Consider the following 13,469-nt stretch of genomic DNA (forward strand, 5'->3'; position numbering starts at 1 on the left):
AGACCAATATTTCCTTTGGTTATATTGCTTTGCCGCCTCGTGAATATCCACCCAGTTTTTATCCTGTAGCCGTCGTTTTTTGCTATTCTTTTCTTTTCTTTGTTGGTTCTTCAATTTATTTATCTCTAGCTGCGTTGTAGGTGAATAATTTAGAAATTGTCCTCGTATAAGTTTGTTGAGTTTCCTCCTAGTGGCATTTTCATCAGAATTCTTATAAATCTTATTTCGACGTGGATTTTCCCTGTTCAGCAGAATTGTCTTCAGATTTGTCATTATACATTCAAAATTTGTTATTTGATCCTCCGAATATATTTTTAATAGAAGATTGCTTTGTAAGATCTTTGTATTAATAAAATCTAGAGTCCTAGAGTTCCAAAAAATTCGTCTCTGCTTTTTATTAATTTCAATATTCCCATTAGGATACATAATTGGACTTAATTTGGAAGAGTGTTGCGACCATCCAGTATTTAAACAAAGAAGCGCATGGTCACTTTCGTCTGTGAAATTAATTTTCAAGTAATGGAACGTGTCTGTTATCTCTATATTACATATTAGATAATCAATGGTTGAGAGGGATCCATTTCCACGTCTTGTGAAAGAGGCTGGTCTGTCACCCTCTACGCATCCATTCAAGATTGACCCATTGATGCTAGGGAGTAGTGCTAATAACATTTTCCCTCTTTTGTCAGCAATTTTTCCTTTAGGGAATATCGGGGTAGGCAAATCAATTGCTTCATCTTCATACGCTTCAGCCCATTTGCCAATTTCTAAATTGGAGATTTTCCCATTGATATCACCCATAGACCTTATAAGTGTGTAGCTATGCAGCATATTATCATGGGTGCTGTGCCGCCAGGGATTGAAGAGCTATACAATTACAAACAGGGGTGGAGGGAGAGGGTAGAGAAGAAACAGAAGGGAGCAGAAGGGTGAAAGCGAAAAGAAGCAACACAAATAGGGGAGATGGCCTGAAAACACTAGTACTCAAATGGTGTGCTTGAAAACAATAAAACAATAGCTCCAAAAACAGGAGCAGTCAAAGGAGATAAGTACATGGGCCTTGCTCAAAACAAGGGCCAAACGCAAGAAAAGGACATGATGCCCGCATGTCATGACGAATGGAAACAAAGAAAATGAGAGCGACACTGAAGCCTACTAATGGTAAGCTATGGGCGAGGTGTAAGTCCATTGTTTGAAAACAACATTTCTAAAAGAAACAGCGCATGTGCTGTTTAGCTGAGACCTAAAAAGCTAGTCAGAGGAATGTCATAGGACAACGCCAGTGATTTAACTTTGAACATGTCTGTCCCACGTTTCGCACTGCTGCAGGACCCAGTGCATTAAACATTCATTGATTAAATAAACTGTGATAGGCAAGTACCAAGTTCAAATCCCGCAAACCTGACAAATCCTTCAGAAGCCGGTAAACTTAAAACAATTCATAGTGTTTAGAAAAGGTTGAATTGCAGTATGAAATGCTTAATTAAAAAAAGTCAATGTTTTTATTGCAGGCTTGTACGTATCGTTTTTTTCCATAAAAACATAAACCAGCTTTAGAAAATATAGTATTACACCACTTGTCTGATGGGAACTGTGTTGCACATGCCGTACAAAGCTTCACACAGGAACCCTGCAAACAGAAATGTCATGCATTTGGAAAAGTCTAGACAGTGCAGAGAAGATGAGTCAGCAGTCCAAATGTAGCGATGGTTGTCTTTTCTTAAAGGCGAGAGTCAAAAACGTTTGACTTTCCACTATTCCAGTAGGCAGTGTGGTACACAGGTGGCTTTCAAGACAAACCCAGGGAGGAAGAGGGGAATAAACATCTGTGTACTGCATTATCATCAGGGATGGATACTGGGGAAGCACACAAGTTGATATGCAAGTAAACAAATATGAAACAGACCTGTTTAAGTAAGCCTGCCTTGGTGAAATCTACCCACCAGCAGCAATTCAGTGCACATGGTTCACCAGGATCTTCCGGCTACTGACATCAATGGAACCTCGCTGTGGCCTCATAGCCAAAAAAAGGTGGATAACGTTTTTAAGCCTATGTTAAACTACTATACAGGCACCAATTCTCTGCATCCTATGGTTAGCTCACAATAACTCATGGCAGCCAGTCCCATGACGTGAGATCCTGCGACCAATCCAAACGTACTATAGTTTCTCCGCCACAAATATAATATAGCTTCGCCTGATTGATTGTGTGCACATCCACGTTCTGCTCCGTTAGGTGTACAGGGCTAGAAAACGTTTTTTGGGAAAAGACTTGCATTGAAGTGTCATAATGTGCAACTGATAATGGTGTGAAATAGAAAAAAAAGTGAGTGATAGTGTTTCCGTTCCTCGGCAGCAGACTGTGCATGTGTTTATTAGAGGTAGGTTGGGCAGCGCAAGACCAGAACAGCGAGTAAACGGGAGCCGATTGAGCCTGCGAAAATTGAGAAGGCTGCAAAAAAGTCAGCTGAAAAAGGGAGGCTATTTAAACAGCTGACTTTACTGCTTTAGCGTTTTTATCGGCTGCATCAAAAAGACGGAAAAACCCAAGGCACGCCGGTTCCCTGCATGTCGTGAGTACGGAGTTATGAACGTGGACGGGGACATTGGGGAGTGAACTAATAGATCAGCGATCTAGACGGGTAAAGTTACTTTCTGTGGGTATTAAAAACTGCTGGTTATCGCTAGACCAACAGTAATATATAGCACAGCCAGCCTTGTAACGTGGCGGGATAATCTCTAGATGGGTCATAAGCATCTTATTTTCAGAGTAGCGATATTGCAGTTGGTTAGGTTTTGTATTAAAAACCATAAGGATAATATTTGGTCCCATTTTTGTTCGTAGTTAAGATCACAGGAGGATATTAAGTATATCCAATTCACTGACATTAAACAACAAAGTGAAACCAATCGCGCTGATTACCCGATGCTGCCTCCTGCAGCAGCTGTTTTGAATCACACTCGTGTGTGCAGTCTGCTCATTTTGGAAGCACATACTCGTGCTTGTGGCGTGCCCTGCTTGCTCCCGCAAGGTGGATGCCGCCACAAGCACGAGTATGTGCTTCCAAAAAGAGCCGAGTGATGGCTAAAGGTCCTCCTACACAGCGCATGCTCCCTGCGTAGGCGAGACCTAACAAATTGCAGAATTTGTGGGGTAAAACACTGCAACATTCTCAGTTTTGCTGCTCAGAACTTGGGTAAATGTGCAGCATACCATGCTATCCACCAATCCATGGTGCGCTACTGAGAAAGGAGATGTAATACGTCTGTTCCACTTGCTACCAGTGTTTGTAGGGTGCTGTCCTCCTGCACCAAACAAGAGATTTGTCAGACTGAGGATCTGAAAGGCCATCTATAGAACTTAATTCCCACATTTGTTGAGGTAGCTCTAATGATTGTAGATAGCCAAATTGCCTTGTGTACTCTCTTTTGCTTGCTCTCAGATGCTGCATGATATGACATATTCAGTTACATCTTCATGCAGAAAACTCATCTAAAATCTTTAAGATCTCATATGATCAGATCCTCAGTCATCTTTAAACATCTATGACCAACTATCAAAGAATTTTCTTTAGACTCTTGATAGGAAGAAATAATCTTTCATTAACAAAAATGAATCTGATCTTTAATGGAATCTTCTTTTGAGTAGAATTTCAATCATATTATTTCAATTCCTTGGTTTGAGATTTTGACTAAGTCAAGTAAGAATTCAGTTGCATATATATATAAAACTTATAAATGTTTCAAGGCTGGACACTTTTTTCACCAGGAAGAGGATGAGCAATTTCAGGATGTATTCTAGATAAACAGTCTGTTACTGCATTATGAGATCCAGGAAGGTAAGTTAAAATAAATCCATATTGTTGAAATTCCAACACTCAGGTTGTTGTAACACTTGTAAGTTCTGATGGTCATTTCTTTCTGTAACAGAGTGAGGAGCTTCTAGTAGAAAATAATGCCATTCTTTGTATGCTGCCTTTATTGCTAGCATTTCCTTCTTGGGCGAAAAATAATGTATTTCAGATGGAATACATTTACAGAAGAATAAAGCTATTGGATGTTCTTCTCTTTAATATTCTATTAGACTAGGAATTGCCCCAACTGCTCTTTCTCTGACTTATATTTCCACGTGAGCAATTTGGAAGTGTCAGGTTATAAAATAATAAGTGATTCAGTTAGTTTCTTTTTGGGTTTATCAAGGGCAGCAGAAGATTACTCAGACCATTTTAAAACTCTTCCGTGATTCAAAAGATCACTAATTGAACTTCGAATATTGAAAAATCTTCAATAATTTGTTGGTGATAATTGGCCAGACCAATCAAACTCAGTGTTTCCTTGACTTATTTAGGATCTTTCCAATTCGAAATGGTATTGCCTTCTGTGTCAGTCATGACCAGTCAATCTGAATATATTACAAAGCCTATATATACTATAGATCTTAAAAATGTATTTCTCTACTTGGCACACAATTTGTTCTCTTTTAATCTCCATAGGGTTTCCCTAAAGTGAGTTTCTTGGGATTTCATACCCTTAGGAAAAATTAAGATACCACCTAAATAGACCACCATGGAGGGAAGAAGAAAATGTGAAAATAGGGAATCCATAAACCTTGGAAAGATTGCTGGTCCATTGCACAAGTCAAATGCCATTATTCTAGATTCAGAATATAATTTTGTTCTGTGTGTCACTTTCTATTTGTCTCTTTTTCTAATTCTCAAAAGATGGCGTGCTTGTTTTAAAGAAAGCTTGGAAAATGTTTTGGCTTTGCTGACAGCTTCCAAATTGTCAGAAGTCATAAGAAGAGGATAGCGTTTGGCCCATGATAATCCATAGATGGGTGTAACTCAATCACATTTTTCTGTGGTACAACAAAAAATTATGCTCCTACAGGAGATCAGAATGGTACAAGGAGGCCATTCTGCAAGTTCTTATCTAAATAATCTGGAAGTGCTTCATATTCCTTCAGAGACAAAGAGTACATTCTCTCAAACAATACTATGGAACTAGGTACTAATTCAAGAAAGCAGTCATAGATTTTATGTTGAGGTAAATTTCTCTTTTCCAATTCTAAGAATAATTCAAGGTATTGGTGATATTTTGTTAGAACAATAGACACTTGGGCTACCATTTCTTATGAATCTTTTGGCTTGATTCGTGTCAGATCCTGAGCAGATTCTTTGTCAACCATGCACTATTGAGAGCAATATTCAGAGCATAAGAATAATGCACTTGCTGACAATTTAATGAATAGATTGTACAAAGATAACCACTTCATGCCAAGTATATCTCGAAGCATCAATGAGATCAAGACATATCCTTTCATACTGTCTAGCAACATGCAAATGAATGAACTGTGTTTGTTTTTTAAAATACAGAAGCATCATCAACAGCTTTGAATATTTTGAAGAAATCTCCTTCGTACAGAGAGGAACCATATTATTTTTTGTCAAATTAAAAGCTATGTAGGTTCCTGAGGCTCTGCAGCTAATTGGAACCGATAAAATACCTCCTCTTGATAGAACCTGAATTTGTCTAGAAGAATAATGAAACCTGGGCTCGAAGTTAGTAGATTTACTTGAGGCAGGGCTTTGAAAGAATTACTGGCTCTACCTCCCCTTGCCTTATAGATGAGTCTTGTCTTTCCCTGAAGCCTTCTATGGTGTAACCGGGAACTTTAATAAAAGATGCCTTTCTTGGCCACACTATAAATAAAGATCCAATCATCTTATTTTATTACCTACTTGTTCAGAAAATGGTGGCCTAACAAGACCCAGTTGCATAGGTTCTTCCTCTGAAGTAGGTGGAGGTTAAGGCATTGGAGAGAATGGACAACCATTTGTCTGAAAACGTGTGCGTGCACCTTGAAGCCTTTTATTCTCTTGTTTCCTTTCACTAATGTGACTCTCTGTCTGTAAGGTTAATGAAAATGATTCAGCCAAAGATAATGATCTTGCTACACGAGTTAGCTTCTCTTTGTGCTCATCATTTAAATATTTTCTAAAAATGAAGAACAAAGTTGAATTGGTGCACCCAGTATCTCTAGTAATGTTTTAAATCTATTAATATAGGTTATAAGATCCATTTCACCCTAATGGGTTTCTAATAACTCACCTCATGCTATGTATTGCTAGTCACTTCATCAAGCTTAGCTTTAAAGGCGTTAAAAAAGTTATCATATTTGTCCAATAAAGGACTCCCATGAACGACCAAGAGAGTGACCCAGGTAAAATTCTTGTTTGTCAAGTTGCTCATTAAAAATGCAGCTTTGGAACAGTCACGGACATACATGTATAGCTTCAAGGTAAAAGGCACAGTACATGAATCCAAAACCACTTTGTATTTGTGGGGATTGCTTTCAAGCAAAAGCTAGGCTAATCCAGCCAATGGTTAACCCAATGTACCCTGTTCTACAATTGTCAAAGAAGAACAGGGAGTAGCTTTCTCAGTATTTTGGGCCTGCACTTGAGTAGTCAATGTATTGACCACAGTCAATAATTCCTGAACTTAGTATACATTGACAACAGGATTGAGATGGTTTTGGTTTCACAATCTGCCAAGTCTTTCAAGTGCTAGCCTTTTGGTTGATGGATGGTTACATCCTCGCTAATCTGCAAAATATGGTCTGTGGCTCAGGTTAGCCTGGTCAGACTCCAGGTTGTCAGAAAAACACACGGTCAGAACACGCGGTTAAACAAACTGGTAACAACCAGTTTCCAGGGGGAAAATGTAGATACAAAAAAAATCTTGAATTTCAGGCAGAAAGTAGGCCATTAAATAACACGGGAACTGAAGCTGCAGGAATTCAGCAGCACTGGAATTGTTCTGAGAAAGCAACAAGAATACAACATTGAAACACACTGAAACTGTCTTCTTAGTACCTTATGTATCCTTAATTCCCGCCCAAAAATGTAATTCCACCAGAATCACGTAATCACATATACTGGAAACGACCATGAAAAGAGCATTCAAATATTTTCCTTAGCCTCATTGCAAAAAGGGGGAATGGATTCTGACTTTTGTGAAAAGAAAAAAAATACTTGGAATCGGATTTATCGCCAGTAAGTTGAGCGTATGAGCACATTGGCACAGTGTTCAGAACAGGAGGAGCGTTGCCAACCTCTGGCATCGAGAATGCGCTCCAGTCAGCCGCATGCTCATCCTTTCCGCTCCAAGAAGGACCACAGCAAACTCACACCACTGACTCCCAGCTGCCGATGGTGCCCTCGCCCGACTCTAGAAAGAAGGTAAAAGCCAGACCAGCCAATAGTACCAGCTCCAGATTTGGTGACCTTGTTGCTTCGAATTTCTACCTGATAGCAACATTGAGGGGGGCGAATAAATCTTCAGCTAATCATATTGACATCCAGTAATTGCTGGGAGTTGCAATGTGATACCAGTAGATGGTCCAGCAATACCGCACGTCTTATTGTAATTTACAGAGATGTTGTCAGCATCTTTTTATCTGCCACAGAAAGGTTGTGGAAACACCAGTGGTGACAATGTTACAGGTGGGTATTCCCCATGTTTGTCACACAGATAGGTAGATATGGTGGAAAGGGCTGCCAGTGATTGCATTCATGGCTTAACCCCAACTACAAGTGTGCCTATCAGTTCCTGAACCTAACAGGAGTTTGTGCCTTAAATGGGATTAGCAGTAAAGTAAGAACTGGCGAAAATCATACAGTCAATTGACACCAATTTCCAGTTTGGGCATCTTGGAAACGTGTAAAATATGCTCACTATGTATGTTATTTCCCAAATCTAAGTCCCAATCTCAGAAATGTGGGTTAGTTGCAGAAACCCAAATACATAAGACTGTACAAATGGTGTGTACCAGCTCCACAATCTACACTCAAGATGTAATTAGGGTCCAAGCTTTTTCTATCCGGTTTAACTGTCGTAGAACATAATCGGGTGCTACGCAGGCTCTGGACTCCTATGGAAAATATAGATTTGAGTACACTGGATTCGCTTGGCGGTTGCTTAGCACTCTCATTAGTTACATGATACAAAACGAGTCCGATTTCTGGATGTTGTGTACACTAGACCAGTGGTGTCCATGATGGCGGACAGGCTTGCCTAACCTGCTATGAACTATGCCCCAGCCCTACGGACGTCAAGAGGCACCAGCCACTGGATTTATTTGCTCTCCTTGTAGACTAATCAACCCCTGTACCACTGGGTTTCAGAAATAATAATAACGTGTTTTATAGTGTGTCATATTGCACTTCTAAGGGCAATTTATAAAAAAGTGTTACTACTACCCAGCTTAAAGGGATCCAGTTTACTAACTTCGAAAAGATGGCTGAGTTTGTCTTGCTGAGATTCAAATCTGTGACCTGGGGAACACTCCATATCTCAGAAGCAAACATTCCCCCGGCTGATCCATCCTCCAGGCTGGTGGCTGAGATGCAATGAGTTTTGATTGATTTCTGGCCTGCAGTGAATGTTGTGTCTTTTTAACTCTGCTCCCCTGGATTAAGTTACCGATTTACGAAGCTTAGACGCTCAACTTCTGAGAAGGCCTGGAAGGAGAACGAAAACTGGCTGCGCGAATTATTTCGGCACCACAAGGTCTGTGTTGAATTTGAGGTTTTTCCATAAAAATTTAAGCAACGTAAAAGTGATAAGATCAGCACGGCTGGGAAGGCATATTGTTGTTAGAGCAATTTATCACATTTTTTCTTCGGGTCACAGAGGTCAGCATAGCCCCAATATAATGACATAAGCCTTTAAATTAGTGGTTTTCAAACTGTGGGGCGCACCCCCCTAGGGGGGCGTGAATTCATCTGAAGAGGATTAGGAGGGGGCCATCTCCCCACAGTGGCATGCAAGAGCCCTAGCCTATAAATAATGCACTCACGTGCAACGTCCTATACTTTAGCCTGTTCCCGTCACTGCGCGTTGTTGGCCCTATTTTTAGAGGAAGTTGTCTTGACCTGCAAACGGCTCAGCAGCATGAGGATTGAGGTGATTTAGCAGAGCTGTGGCTTGGTCATACACTGTGAGGAACATGGCAGGAGCAGCATTTTCTCACTACGGTGCCTTGTGACAATTTGCTGCTTAATCTCTTAAAAAGAGTTTTGTGTTAACTTTTCATTCTCAAACTGAAAAGTTGGAGGATGCAATCAATAATCGTGCTGGGTACAGTGAGTGGGAATGGGAGGCTGCAAAATGCCACTTTTTCCTAACACACAACAACATTTCAATACATGTCAATTAACTGTACATGTAAAAAAAAAAATATATATATATACACCATCAATTAAAAAAAACACTGAACAACATTTGCTTCGTATTTCTCAAGTGCGATAGAAACAAACATTTTAATAGGCTCAAATCAAATCACTACACTTCTTGAAGCGCAAATTAAAAATATTCAATGAAGCCCAATTTCCACAAAATATTGTTTGCACGCTACATTGGTTTACCAGTAAAACGGTGTGTGCAAATGTAGTGGCCATTCCAATATAAAATGTGATGTCTGTAACTCACAGTGCGCTAACACACGAAGCTTTAACAATACTTTTGAGACTTTCTTGATTTCAGTGTTTGGTTTTTACACGAGAAATTGTCACGCTAAGTGTCACCCATTTGACAATAGAATGTCACTCATAAGAACCGTGAAACTATGGAAATGTCACACATAAGCAATTTGTGAACTTGTCAGCTCTGTACGTTCTGTGCCATTTCCTTCATGTACTCGTGGGTGTGCTATGCAATACTAGTGACTCAAGGTACTCTATAGGAGTCTCTAATAGCACTGGGCAACCTTAATCCCATTAAAAAGGAGGGCATTAAGTTTAATATTGGTTTCATAAGAATGGCATTTGTCTCTGTGGCCGCCTGTGCAAAGCTTCAATGATTCATTGACAAAAAAGATTGCTTCCATTTTCAGTTCCCTGCTATCACCAGTGCATTAGTTTGCTGTGGTGGTAATATCTCTTTTTGCTAAATAATATTCAGCATTTACTCTTTCTGGACTTTAAGTTCAGCAGTGCCTGGCGTAACTTTGTTTAACCTTGATTATTTACAATATTTTTACATGTGGTTTGTGTTTAGCGTTCTGGTTGCTTTTCCACTTCTTCAGAGCAGCGAGTAGGTATGATTGAAAGTAGGGGTAAGTTAGTTACAGCAGGAATTTGGCACTGCCTATGACTTGCATTGAGAGTACTGAATGTGATCTTTTAAGAGGGGGTTAGTGGGATTTCAAGGGGGTACACAAAATGGGATTTTATGACTGGGTGGGGATTTTTAACCAATATGAGATAGATTGAACTATGTAAATGGAACTGGTTGGGGCTTTCCAGAAGAGATGGTGGTTTGAAATTTCAAGGACAGAGACTGAAGCTACCCTTTAAAAAAGGGAGTGATTAGGATGTGAAAAGTAATGTGGTTTTCTAACAGGGTACACAACCTGTTTTGAAGGTTATCTGCATTGGTTTTTACAGAGGTTATATCAGGCTTTAGAGAGGATGCCTGAATTAGGCTACGCGGAGTGGGTCAGAGAGGTTTTCTAGATGGAACCTTGTAGGTGGTCCCAGGTAGGTATTTACTCTGGAGGGGTTCGTCATAGAGCTCTGGAAGAGTTGTCAAGATGGGGCTTTGCAGAAAGGGCGTGGAGGAGCAATTGTATAGAATGTTTGAATTGGACTTCAGAAATAGTGTTGGTGAGAGATTTGTAGAGTTGTGGTAATATAGCTTTCTGCAATGGTGTTGCATAGGAGTCTGAATGGGAGTCTGAGATGGGTGCTGGTTGTTGCTTTAAAGAAGCCACCACAATAGTACTTTGCAGAAATGTTTTGGATGGGTATTTGAAGCGGTTTGGAGTGTTTCTTGCATGGTGGATGGTGCTTTGAAATGGGTTCTGAATGGGGTATAAAGGTGGGCCGAAACGATGTCTTTCAGAATGGAGTCTGTTTGAGGCTCTGTAAAGGATGTCTGAATTGTAATTTGTTGTATGGGGCTCGGTGCTTCTTTTGTAGGTGGGATCTGTGGGGCACTTTCCAGAAAAAGTAGGTAGGGCTTTGCAGAGGGGGTTAGTACTGGGCTTCACAAAGGAGTTTATTTGAGAGATCTATGATGTCAGGATGCGAATTTTAAGTGCTTCTAGATAGGATGTTGTAAAAATGTGTCAGGATGGTGCCTTTCAGAGGAGGTCTGGATGTGTCTTTGATATCGGACCAGTATGGGGTTCTATCAAAGTGTGCAGACTGTTTAGTAAGGCTTCTTGCCCATGTCTCAGTCTGACCAAAGGTTTGAGGGGGGGGGGCCTGAACCCCAAACATTTTGTTTGTGGGTGACTTCCCATTACAAAGGTTGAAGACCACTGCTTTAAATGCTCATATGCAGGGAGGGGGCTTGGGGATGTTTCAGTGAGGCGAGTGCCTCCGTCAGAAGTGTTGGTTGAGGTTGTGGTGCAGTTGTGTGGTGTGGGCCCCTGCAAACCGGTAATGCAAGGTTCCTCTGCCTTTCACCCCTTCTACTCCACTCAACTCAAGGTCTTTGAATATCTATCTGCAAGGCGCTCAGTTGAAGTAAAAATGTAGGGGTCTCTCAGCAAACTTTGCAGAAAGGGGCACCATTTTGCTTTAGCAACTGATGTGGAAGAGTTATATGTCAAGAGTTGGTGGCATGGCGGGGTTTGCATGACATGTGACTGATCTGTCCCAGCCCTACAATCCTTTCAAAGGAAGCTTGCTGACATCTGACTGTCTCTGCCACAGCCCAAGAGACCTTCATAACACCCCAGCATGACCTGTAGCTGATTATTCCCCAGCCCTACCATTCATGTAGAGGCATCAACATGATATATGACTGATTTTACTCTAGTCATTTTCATAACAGAGAGGGAGAGAGTGTGTGTGCGCTTTTGCCAGTGTCTATGTAAACATGCCTGCTGAAATACGACTGGCATCTCACAATATTCGACTGAAAGCACCTGCACCCAACTATTTATCATAAAATACATTTATGAGGGGAGTGTAACACCCCACACTCTACCCTCCCTTCGAAGCTACGCCCTGCCCAACACGAGCTTCTCCGACAAACTGGCCCAAACAAGTATCAGCCTGACATGTTACAGACACTTCTCCAGTCTCCCTAGCCTTTCTGAGTAATTGGCCTGACATTAGACTGACTGGCTGTAATGTTTGGGGCAGTGCCCAGTACTAACTATTAAAATTACATGGACACTTTGTCTGTCCTAGCTATCTCCTAGGAAACGTACTTTCGCTATATCAATCCCTCTTCGGCCGGTGCGTTTTCCAGTCACAGGATCTTAGTGAACATAGATGTTTATTGCCACTGTTTCTCTTTGAAGTAACGTCTCCCAAACTCACTCCACTTTCTTTTCTTCTTTAATGAGGCCTGTGCGTTCCCTGTTTTATGATGGCACTCCAATTAAGTTTCTGAACCTGGTGCTCCTTTTCTTGTCCTGATTATGACCCAGCAGTCACATAGGTGTTGAAACACCTTCAACAGCTCTGGCGACCTAGCATGGGGTTGATTTACAAATCTACTCTCAACGAACCTGCAATAATTTTCAACAACGGGTGCCATGTTTTAAATATACATATAAATGTATATTAAGAAGTGCTTTCATTCTTTCTTTACTATGCGACCACCATTTATACCGAGCACAGCCTTCCCTTTTGGCTACAGCTCAGTGTTGGACTTATGCATGTGGGAATTTTTGTGCATTTATAAAACGTGCAGAATATGGAATTACACTCTAGTTTACAGGTATAGACTTATTTGATGCTATTATGTTAGAAACACTTTTATTATCATCAAAGCTTTATTTCGATATATATAATATAAAAGCACATTTAAAATATAAAAACACAATTCATTAACAATACATTTAAAAACAGATTACTGATAAAAACCTTTTGTATTACAATAAATAATTAAAAATATATTAAACTTTGACAGCTTTGTGGATATTTGAGCATATAAAAAGAAATTCAGGTAAAACTTAAATCATCTGATAGCCCTTAGCCTAATCAGCCAAGCCCAACTGAGAAATGTGGCCACCCCACACACTAAGGTTGTGCTAACATCAGCCTTAAGTATTCTAAGTGCAACGGAGTGGTCCCTGGTTCCAAGCAACAGGCATACAGGTTTGAGCCATTTCTGTCTGGGTTTTGTATAGGCTGGGCATACAAAGAAGACGTGAGCAATGTTTTCAGTGACACCTTCACAGATTGGGCAATCAGGAGAAGTTTGGTGCGGTGGCTTCCACTTACAAGTGCGATCGCGAAGGGGGAGTGTTCCCATCCTAAACTGGATAAAAAGGGATCTGTCTCTGGGTTTCTTAATAACATCTAAGTAGGGCTCCAAGCGAGGCTTTAACTTGTGCTGTCGAAATGCCTCAGTCAGCCTACCTAGGTTAGGGTCCCTCTGCTCGTGATCATCAACCCATGTCCAATAGGCTCGCTTAATTTCAGCCTTGGATAGTGATACCC

The sequence above is a fragment of the Lissotriton helveticus genome, chromosome 5_1 (genome assembly GCF_964261635.1).
Source record: "Lissotriton helveticus chromosome 5_1, aLisHel1.1, whole genome shotgun sequence".
In the NCBI taxonomy this organism is placed as follows: domain Eukaryota; kingdom Metazoa; phylum Chordata; class Amphibia; order Caudata; family Salamandridae; genus Lissotriton; species Lissotriton helveticus.